The following is a 10165-nucleotide window of genomic DNA, read 5'->3' as shown; positions in this document are numbered from 1 at the left end:
TGCTTGCTGCTGAGCGGGAGGCCATCATTCCTATCCTACCCTGGAGGTGTAAAAATCTCTCGCTGACAGTCTGATGATTTATAAGCACTAGGATGCTCCTGTCGTGGTGTAGGTTGCAATCCTTGTACCACCATTAGCTTGACTTGGAACTCTTGAAGGCTGGAAGACACAAACTTTACCAGGAGGTTAAGAAGACAGGGCCCCAAAAGTAACAGCAATAGAATAGCCACTCAGGGCCCAAGGAAAGGCAGGAACCAGGCAATGTTAGGGATATAGCCTGTAATAGAGTACCATATAGTTTGAGCATTGGTATAATTAACCTATGCAACCATTTGACTTATTTGTAAATCTGAATATTCAGTTCAACCTCCCCAGCAGCGTTGATGTATATACAGCAAGTTTTCGTTGACTATTGTACAGACATCTCCTTGTTCAGCCAGAAGATAATCTAGGGCCAACCTACTGTCAAGTACAACCTATTTGCTAAAGAATGTAAGGACTCCCAGAGGCCCTGTAAGGTGTCACCAGCATCTGAGGCCAGTTTGTCTAAGGCCTGGATATGGTTCTTTGAGGTTGTTTTATGATAAGTGAAACACCCTCAGGGGGCAGCCAGTCTTATGGCTGCTCCAATTTCTGCTGAGGTGAGTCGCAGTGCTCTTTTTTAACTGGTTTGAGAAGTGACTTTATATATAGTGGAGCCTAATCCTTTGGGGCCTAGCCCTTTAGAGCCTAATTGTCCCAAAGTGTACTCTCACTAGAAGGGAACAATTTTTGCTTAAAGAAACAAGAAGAAGGAGAAATTTGAGCTCCCTTCATAGAGTAGTTTATTTAGTGGTGTACTAGAATGTGAGCTACAAGCTTGGCAAGGTAAAGAGGAACTAAACCATCTTTATAAAAGGGGACCCAAGTTAAGTTCATTACTCATCTGGGAGACGGAAGCTGTCCATCCAACGGCCTCCCCATCTAGTTCTGAGTCCTCTTTTATTCTCTCCTTGCTGTCCAAGGCAGATGGGGTCTGATAGGTGAGCCTCTAGGAAGGGGTTGCTGTTCCTTTTCAGTGCATACAGGAGGAGTTAGGATGGGGGCCTGGGGAGAGTAGGGATGAGTCCACACACCAGTGAGTCTGGTTGGGGGTACATGAAGAGCTTAAAGAGGAAAATGGCAGAGGATAAATAGAGGGTTAGCTTCCCATATCAGTAAGGCAGGTATCTGTCTGGTAGGGGCAACAGTGTTGTCCCTGTTTTTCACAGAGAAGTGGGTGCTTAATCTGGAGAGTGGTTTGGTTCCAAAAATCTATAAGCCCTATATACCTTAGATCGCCGCAATCATTGAGTTCCACTATTAGAAGTGATGTTCTCCTAATGGGGTTAAAAGTCAAGGTGAGATTAGTATCTTCATTTATAGGTACAAACTGGAGCTTAGGAACCCCTTCTTGTGGGTGGAGATGATAGATCCAATCATTAGAAAGATTATTTCCTGAAGCCACAATGCTAGAAAAGTTGACAATTGAATTTTCTCTCCAGGTTTCCCTCCCTTTGTTATTTCCTTCCCAACTCATCCTCAGGAGAAAGGCCAAGAGAAGGGTCTACCTCATCCATCTCATCATTGGTTTCCATGTCTTAGACCCAGCAGGGGAGGAACAGACCTTTCCCGGGGGGTGGAGGTGACCCAAAACAGTATTGGTAGAGAAGGAAAAGTAAAACAGGGGCAACAAAAAGAAAACTCAGCAAACCAATTCAAAGCATAATCACTTATCTGACTCCAAGGGTCACTTCTGGAACAAGTATCTAAGGTCTTCCACATGTTCACAAGAGTAAGATGGTTCTGGGCCTGAAGAAGTCCAGGATAAAAAGGTTTTAGCCTGGAAAGATGTACCTAGTTAGGGATTCCCTGTAGCTTAACTGCTGTTGGAATGGCTAAAATCACTAGATGGGGCCTTTCCACTTAGGTAGCAAATCTTCTGGGGAACCCTCTTTCCAAGTTTTAAGGAGGACATGATCTCCTGGATTAATGCGCAATGGGGTGGCCTCTTCTAAATTACCTCTATGGGGTGCTGGTAGCACATGATTAACATAATCCAAAATAGATTTTTGTACCTGGCCCAAGTTAATAATATGCTGAAAGCCTTGGCTTATTTCCCTATCTAGTAAAATATCAGCAGTGAGGAAGGGTTCCCCGTATGTCATTTCAAATGGGCTGAGTCTTAGGCTAGTCTTAGGGCAGTGGGAATCCTGACTAGTGCAATAGGAAGTAATTTGGCCCAAGGCTCATGAATTTCCTGACAAAGTTTCTCTAAGGTTTTCTTTAAGGTATGATTCATCTTTTCAAACTTTCCTGAAGACTGGGGACTCCAGCAGGAGGCATGTAGTTTATAGTTTATTCCCAGGGCTGTCGAGAGGCCTTGGGTGACCTTGGCTATAAAGAAGGGCCTGTTGGCACTCTGGAGACACTAAGGAAGATCAAAAGGAATAATTACTTCTTTTAGGAAGGACTTGCAAACCTCAGTTGCCTTCTCAGATGGAGTGGAGAAGGCTTTGACCCATCCTGTGAAGGTGTCAATGAACATAAAGAAGATACTTATATCCTGATTATGGGGGCATTTGGGTGAAGTCTATTTGCCAACTTTTCCCTATGTATGCACCTTGGTGTTGGACTGGCTTAAGTAATGAGGGAGGGATTTGATGGGCCTGTGCATTGTTAGGAGCACACAAGTTATAGGTGAGGGTTACCTGTTTTACCATTTTTCTAAGTCCCCTTCCTGAAAAGATCTTTTGTACGTAGTCCCATAGAGCATCTCTCTCATAGTGGGTAGCATTATGTAAATACTTAATGAGTTTCCACATTTGGGCCCCAGGAATGAGAACCTTGTCATCCTTTATGAACTGTACAGTACTCTGTGGTTTGTTTTTTTTTTTATATATCTCCACGTAGGGAGCACGTTCCCACAAGCTGAGAATAATGAAGCTTCAGAGGTCTGCGGTCACCCCAGAGAGGGTACGAAGGAGGGGAAAGAGTGTGGAAAAGAAGAGGGAGGTTAAAGGAGGAGAGAAGAAAGGGAAAAGGGAAATGTATTGCCTGAATGACAGCAGTGAGAATCCTGGGACACCGGAGGCAGATGTGCCTCCATGTGACACTGAAACAAACGTTCAGGTGGCCTCATGTCAGCCACAATGGGGTTGCATCTGTCTGTCTGCCCTGAAGGGTCCCAGACCCTCTCTAACAGGGGGGAAAAGACCCCCCTGGGGTCCCTTCGTGGTCGCTGAAATATGGTACCAACCTGGGTCCTTGGGCTCTGTAAACAACAGAAATTGACTAGAAGCCAAACAGGAGTTCCAAGAGAGGATATTAGGGCTTATGCTGGAGCACAAGGGAGAGAGCACTGGGAGAAAGTGTCCTTCAGGTTGACTCCCCAAACAAAGGCCAGGGAAAGTTTTTAAAGGGGGTGAGGTAAGAAAGAATTGACATCTAGGCATGTTGGGGCAGACACAGTGGACAGAACATGTTTTATATGCATCACAAATTTCATTAGCATGTTAAATCTCCACCCCTGAACATAATTTTTAGTATTATAATAAGGAGGAAAGTTGGTGAAAGTTCAGGGGTGCAGGCTGGTTTGGTCTGGTCTTTGCCAGTCTTTATAGTCTAGTCCCTCCTTTTAGTGAGCACCCTCGCTCTGCATTCCTGCAGGATATACTAGTCAGAAGCATAGAGTTTTAGTTTCCTGGCAGACCTACTATTCAAGGGGCATAGCTATCCAGGAAGGTTGGATTTGGCAGTTAGGGTTGAAAGGACCTGAGTCCAGTCCCTGCTCTGTCTCATTAATTCCTAGGCATCTCCAGTGAGCAAAACAGGCTTCAGTGGACACAGAACACCCTCAGACAGAGAAGTGCAAGGACTAGCAAGTGAAAACAGGCCCTGTGAACTGTTGGGGCAAGGGCGTAGGGGCGGCACTGACCCTATCTGCTTACAGTCTCACAGAAACTCAACCTTACTGAATAAAAAGAAAAGATTATCTCACCTTCCCATCCCACAGTGCACCTGACTGAGACATTGTATTGACCATCTCCTTCCAAGGCAGGCTATTGAGCTTGTAAGGGGTGGGGGAGAATTTCCTGCCCCGTTCATTGTCTCTCTAACTGGACTAAGAATCAAATTGCTGTGAGACAGATTAACAGGAGAAAATCAGACTTAATTTTGTACATATGGGAATACACGCAGACATGAAATTCCAAAGACAAGCAAAATGAGACATGTATGTCATCCTGAACTAAGGAGAAGGGGGGGTAAGTGTCTGAGACTTTAACAGGAAGGAATGCAATTCGGGGGGGGGGCGCTAGATATTTGCTAATTAGATATTTACCTGCCATATAGATGGGTCATTCAGTTAAAATTTATCTCTCATAATAACCATTATTCTGGGAAAGACCCTTCATTTAGATTCTTTTATGTAGGTAAGGGAGGGGTAAAAGTTTTTCTTGAGCCTGCAGGGTCTCAACTGCCTTCACCTCAACAAAAATCTTTATGCCAAAGTGGGCCATCTTGGGGTGGTCTGCCCTTGGTGCCTACAAACTTCAGTAATCAGGGAACATTCCAATTTTATGTAGACAACTCAGCTTCCTTTTGGTGTTCCAGCAAGATCCCCAAACATAAATGAAGCTCCTACATACTTTGTCTTTTTCATTTCTCAAGATAGATCTAGAATCTTGAAAAGGTGTCCTGTGTTCTGCAATTCCTCATTTCATAGAATCATCACATCAATGCTCTGTGGGCAAGCAGCCTATTATATGATAGACTGTTTCTTGTTCCTAGGAAGGAGCCTCTAAACCCTTGGAAATTCTTGAGTAGCAAGAATGTCTTTGTTGCTCATGGTGGGGGTCCCTTGGGCCATACTTGAGTTTATGCTTATGAAGTGACTCTGGTGGACTCCTAGTTTCAGGATGGGGGTAGTCCATGCTGGAAAAACCAACCATATTATTGGAAGGTCACATGATATCAACCCAACCTCTTAGGGGGGAAGAGGGTCTGGTCATTGAATGCAGTCATGTGGCCAATGATCCAATCAATCATAGCTACATAATGAAATCACAATAAAATATCTGGACACCCAAATCTCAAGTGAGCTTCCCTAGTTGGTGATCATACATTAATGTGTCAGGAGGGGAACATGGCCTGAGGACATGCAAATTTCACTTTTGGGACCCTTCCAGACATCAGCCTGTGCATCTCTTCATTTGGTTGCTCCTCATTTGTATTCTTTATTTAAAAGCTCATAATTAATTATAAGTATAGCCCTTTCCTGAATCTGTGAGATATTCTAGCAAATTATCAAGCCTGAGGGCACCGTGGGAATTCCTGAATTTGTAGCCAGTTGGTCAGAAGTGCAGGTGGCCTGGGAACTCCCAAGCTTGGGGCTGGAATCTGAAGTGAGGGCAATCTTGTAGAGGAGTTTGCCATTTACCTGTGAAATCTGACCTAACTCCAGATAGTTAGACTCAGAATTACACAGTGCAGCCTGAGAAGTTACACAATTCATCTAAGGTCCTTTTAGCGCTAAGTGGGGGCAGACTGCAACACAGGTCCTCCTTGCTCTAATTACAAGTCCTTCCACTAAACCTTGCTGAATTTTAGCATATGTCAGGAGGGTTTAGGCTAGGATCAGGGAATAGTGTAGTTAAAGCTGACTTAAGATCTCCAAGAATAGGTGCGCCTGGGTGGCTCAGTGGCTTAAGCGTCTGACTCTTGATTTCAGGTGGTGATCTCAGGGTGGTGAGATAAACCTCACGTTGGGTTCAGCCTCATGTTGGGCTCCACACTCAATGGGGAGTCTGCTTCAGCTTCTCTCTTCCTCTCCCTCCGCCTCTGCCCCCTCCCCATTCTCTCTTTCTCTCTGTCTCAAATAAATAATTTTTTTAAAAAAAGATCTCTAAGAATATGATGTGATATTTCTAAAAATATACAAAAATAACTATAAAATATATAAAATTTCTTTCAACAAATAAATCTATATATGCAGTTACAACAATGCCAAATCTGTTCTTAAACTGCTATAGCCTGAAACTTAATCTGGGAAACTGGGACTGATATTGCTCTAAAATTAAATATCAAAGCACCTAGAGTTTTTCCTTACAGCGTCCCTGCCGTAATATTTTGGAAGTTTTCCAGGTTCACTAATTTTTGTTCACTTTCTTTAGCAAAAGTACAGGAAGTAAAGTCATATTTTTGCTCACACTAATCACAAGTGTGCAAAAAAAAATAGGCATTTTTATTTCTTTATGATTGGCTTCATGTTTTTCCCAAGCTGCTGGGTGTGTGTGTGGTATTTCATTTTGTGGGGTAGAGTGTAGATTACTTGTATAGATTTTTTAAGTTATCTTTTCTTAAAGTAAAATATGAATACAGAAATACATAGAAATTGATGTGGGGCCGGGAGTGAACGGTCAGGAAAGAATTCTTGAGACGTTTTTGGTGCAAAAAGGTGCTTTTATTATAGCACAAGGACAGGGCCCATGGGCAGAAAGAGTTGCACTTTTGCTGTGTGAAGCTGATGATTATATGCTTAGTGCTCAAAGAGATGGGGATGTACAGGGAGCATTCGATCATAAATGTTTTCTTCGAATTTCTACTTGTAAAACTACTTCTGCAAGATTTCTCTGGTGCTTATCATTCAGCTCAGTATTAACTACCAGTGAGATGTACAGGCTGTCATGAGACCCTTTAAGAATGTAACAGCCAGCACCTATTTGATCCTTATTGGAATGATGCAGGCTATAGGGCAACCTTCTGGGCTAAAGGTGGACATTTTTCTGCTTCTATCCCTCATCACAAATCATAGTGAATTTTCAAGATTCTTGCTTTGTGGAAAGGGTGAGGGGACCCTGGATTTCATTCAAGGGCTGAATATTACTTTTTTCTCTTTAAATATCCGCTATAATAATTCTAATCTTAATTTCTGTTTTCCCCTGCCACCTCTCTATTTCCCTCCTTTGAATAAAAAACAAACAAAAAACCCATGCCTTGGGAATAAGAGAGAGGTGTCATTTACACAGAAACATGCAATCAAAAAACATATTCAGATATTTCAAAGTATTAATAAGAGATGCAAAGATTAATTTGGGCATATTTCTTCCAATACAGAACCACCCTTGATAACTAATGAGTTCTAATTCATCGACTGCAGAAGGATTGGGCCAAGTAACTCTGAAAACAAAAGGGAAACAGTAGTGGCTTGCCTTTATAGTGTTTGATAGTTTGCAAGATGCGTTTTAATACCTTCCTTATTTTAGCCTTAGGAGACTTTGTGGGAGATGTTTTACTACCTTCAGGTAGAGGCCTGGAGCAATTCAATTGCTTGCCCCCAACGTACAACCATAATTCAAGAAAAAACAACATATTTTAAGCATGCCTTTATTGTGGTTCTAAAGGTAGAAATGAAAGGTGTGTTTGGGGCAAACTTCCTAGGTTTTCAGAGGAAACATTTTTAACACACCCTTTCTGTCATTCAAATGGTTATCAAACACAAGCCAGGGCCAGTGTCCTGGAGAAACACTCCATAGGTGAAGTCAAGCTAGACGCAGACTGTGTGTCATGGGAAAGAAGTGTCTGGTTTAGAAACATAAAGAGCCACCATCTTTACAGTACAGTGCTCCCCTTACAGGTTATTATGATGGGAATATGTTTTGTTTTCTGGTCAGGAGTCAGCAGTCTTGCACTCTGGAACAGCTTGAAAACTTGGACTCTTGAGGTAGGAGGGCAGAAAGGGCCCCAGAGAAGAAGCAAGTTGCTGAATTCTAGAAAAAGGGATCTGGTATTTTATTTTGTTTCCCTTTTCTGCATCATAATTTCCTTATATTATCTTTAAATGTTGAACTCAAAAGCCATGTGTTAATCGTTCTTTGGGAAATCATCGCTGTCCACATTCTTTGGCAGAATGGGCCAGAGAGAATAACTACAAGAAGGAAAAGGAATTCACAGCCCTACAAGGGCAGAAAGAAGGAGGAGGTGAGCCTTGGTGTGCAACATGAGGTGCCCAGGGCACAAGTGGGCCTGAGGAACATTCTGGTACTCCCCAGGGTTCTCAGAAACACCTGCTATTACCCAAAGGGGACTCCGACTGGGGACCACTGGACAGTAAAGGAGAGAGGGCCCCCCACAATGCAGGGAAACTGAGTACAACTACAATTAACAAAAGGGACTCAAATACCTGATCTAGATCCCTGTCCACCCTTCTTGCTGTGGGGGCCAAGGGCAGGTTGTCCCAAAATGCACCAGTTTGGCATATTGGTTATTTTAAACAAAAGTTACTTAAGAGACAGCCTGTGTAAGAAGAACACTCAGACCCTCGTCTGCCCCCTGGAAGCAGAAAATGAATCTCCCATATGGAAGATTCTGTACCAGGAAGATTCTGTACCAGGAAGATTCTGTACCCTCTCTGTACCAGGAAGTAAAGAGCCATCCTCATCACCAGAGATGGGAAATTCAGGGCTGAGAAGGCTTGATAAACAACCCTTGTGACTTTTTACTAATTCAGTATCCCAGCCCAAATTCTGTTTAGGATTCCTTACCAATTGAAGCTCTCTAAGTTAAGTTTCCTTTAACCTGTCAATTCCTCACATATTTATTGTCTCTCTATTTAAAAAGTACAAAAACTATCTGCTGTGGTCATTTCTTGGGGTCTCAATTTTATTATTGGGGCTTCATGTATACATAAGAAAACTGGGGGTTTTTGTCCTGTTAATCTGTGTCATGCCAATTAAGTTTAAGAATTAATTAAGAATTAAGTTTAATTCTTAGTCTAGCTGGAAGACCTTGAAGGGTAGAGGAAGAATTTTTCCCTCCCTTCATTACCAACTACCACAGAGGTAAAAGGACATTTTTTAAAATATCAGAGTTGATCTTTCATTTTACTACAACAAAAAAATAAGGTAAATACCATGAATATGTCTAAACTCAGATCCAGTTCTGTCCCTACAACCCCGGACAGACCACCTGTCCTCTAGTAGTCAGATATTTAATCTGTAAAATGGAGATATCCATATACCTCATAGGTGTTTTATGGGGATTCAATGAGATAATTTAGAAACAGTGCTTAGCATGGGCTCTCATTGCCTGACAGTAATATTCTGATTTGTAATAAATATGTATTTAATCTTCATCTCAGTTGTTTCTGGCACAACTCTCCTAAAACCCTTAGAATTTCCTGAGTGATAAAGGTGTCTTACTATTCGTTACAAACCCCTTTCAACCACATCTGCATTTATGTCAATGCAGCAACTTCTGGAAAGCACTTGAGGATGGGACTGGTTGCAACAGAACCAATCCTGTGATAAGAGGATTGGAACTTTCAGTCCCACCCTTGATTTCCAGGGAGATGAGAGCAGCTGGAGATTGAGTTTAATTGCTAATGGCCAATGATGTAATCAGTCATGCTTATGTAATGAAACCTCTAGAAAAACCCAAAAGGTTGGGGTTCTGAGAGTTTCCTTCCCAGTTCAAGAACACAGGGAGATTTGGGGAGAGTAAACGTGGAAGCTCCCCACCCCATCCCCATTCCTTGTCCTATGTATCCTTTCCTTTGGCTATGAATTTGTGCCCTTTAATACCCTTTGTAACGGTAACGTGGTAAGTAAATTTCCTGAGTCCGGTGAGCACTCCAGAAAATGAATCAGGAAACCTCTGATGTCTAGCCTGTTGGTCAGAAGCACAGGTGATGACTTGGACTCGTGACTGGCATCTGAAGTGAAGAGAAGTCTTGTGGGACTCAGCCCTTCACCTGTGGGATCTGATGCCATCTCCAGGTAGACAGTGACAGCATTGAGTTGAATCATATCTGGTATCAGAGAATTGCTTGCTGTGGGGAAAAGAGCCACCACATTGGAATCAAGTGCAGAATTGTACTGACCTTAATTAATAAGTGCTCCATGAGTGGATTTTCTGCTGAGGACAGTATCGCACACCAGTCCACTGTTATTCAAATATATTTTAGGAAAAATGAAAACTGCAAGTTAATTGGAATTAAAACGTTCTGGCCCCTCATGCTTTGGAATTATAATAATACTGTTTTTCAAAATGATAGAGGGAGGAAATTCCTCTGTTTGCTTTAGGAGCAGCCTCCAGCTCTTCTTGGGTGGCATGTGCATTGGTCTAGTGATAAATCTGTCCAGGATGC

The 10165-nt window shown here is 42.5% G+C and overlaps 1 pseudogene; it reads right to left on the bottom strand.

Moving 5' to 3' along the window:
• Positions 1-889: 889 nt before the first annotated feature.
• LOC145723739 (endogenous retrovirus group V member 2 Env polyprotein-like) lies at positions 890-9824 on the bottom strand (annotated as a pseudogene).
• Positions 9825-10165: the final 341 nt, after the last annotated feature.

This window comes from Leptonychotes weddellii, chromosome 10 (assembly GCF_054177405.1).
Source record: "Leptonychotes weddellii isolate Sample4059 chromosome 10, ASM5417740v2, whole genome shotgun sequence".
Taxonomy (NCBI): domain Eukaryota; kingdom Metazoa; phylum Chordata; class Mammalia; order Carnivora; family Phocidae; genus Leptonychotes; species Leptonychotes weddellii.
The sequence above is the reverse complement of the archived record's forward strand: the minus strand, read 5'-3'. Positions and strand labels throughout refer to the sequence as shown.